This window comes from Condylura cristata, unplaced genomic scaffold, assembly GCF_000260355.1.
Source record: "Condylura cristata isolate star-nosed mole 26May11 unplaced genomic scaffold, ConCri1.0 scaffold00054, whole genome shotgun sequence".
NCBI lineage: Eukaryota > Metazoa > Chordata > Mammalia > Eulipotyphla > Talpidae > Condylura > Condylura cristata.
In genome coordinates this window covers 1,348,308-1,349,277 of record NW_004567155.1, presented here as the reverse complement: position 1 = coordinate 1,349,277, position 970 = coordinate 1,348,308, and the positions used below count along the sequence as shown (strand labels likewise).

Below are 970 nucleotides of genomic sequence, written 5' to 3'. Positions count from 1 at the left end.
CGCCCACGACCACGACCTCGCCCACGACCACCACGACCTCCTCGCCCACGACCACGACCTCCTCGCCCACGACCAGCACGACCTCTTCTACTTCAGGAACACCCTACCTCAGTCACAGGCCCACAGACTGCAAGTCTCAGTGCACCTGGACCCCGTGGTTTGATGTGGACTCCCCGGCTCCGGGGCCTCACGGAGGGGACAATGAAACCTACAACAACATCATGAGCAGCGGGGAGAAGATGTGCGGCAGGCAGGAGGTCATCGCAGACCTGGAGTGCCGGGCCGAGAACCACCCTGAGGTCAGCATCCACGAGCTGGGCCAGGTGGTGCAGTGCCGCCTGGACAGGGGCCTGGTGTGCCGGAACAGGGACCAGGAGGGCATGTCCACGTGCTTCAACTACGAGGTCCGTGTGCTGTGCTGCGAGCCCCGGGGAGACTGCCCCCTGAGCGCCACGGCCCCGGTGACCTCAGCCACACAGACGCCGGCGACCGCCAGCCCCCCAGCTCCCTCCACCACTACCTGCTACTGCATCGTGTCCGACAGGCTGTACAGGGCAGGTACGTGACCTGCCTGGGTGCAGGGGCTGGCCCCGACCCCTGCATGGAGGGGTGTCCTGGGCTCCGGGGCAAGGCGTGGCACCCAGAGCGCACAGGCAGCCGCCGCAGCCTCGTGCCCACGCAGGCCGCGGCCGCCGCGCCCTCACACACGCTGCATTGCAGGGGCCACCATTTACCAGGAGCAAGACCTCGACGGCCACTGCTACTATGCAGTGTGCTCCCCGGACTGCCGCGTGATCAGGGGCGCCGAAACCACCTGCCACACCAGCACGCCTGTGCCCCTGGCCACCTCCCCTCCCGCGTCCTCCCCCTCGATGCCCACGCCGGTCACCACCCCCGGCTGCCCGAACATCGTCCCCCCACGAAGGGTAACCTCCCCCCCGGGGCCCGGCCACAGCGGGGCCCCGAGTCC

At 68.9% G+C, this 970-nt stretch overlaps 1 protein-coding gene across 1 annotated transcript in view; it reads left to right on the top strand.

The window, feature by feature from the left end:
• MUC5AC (mucin 5AC, oligomeric mucus/gel-forming) overlaps positions 1 to 970 on the top strand; it is a 47,274-nt gene that overhangs the window by 12,881 nt on the left and 33,423 nt on the right. The gene's annotated exons all lie outside the window — the stretch shown is intronic.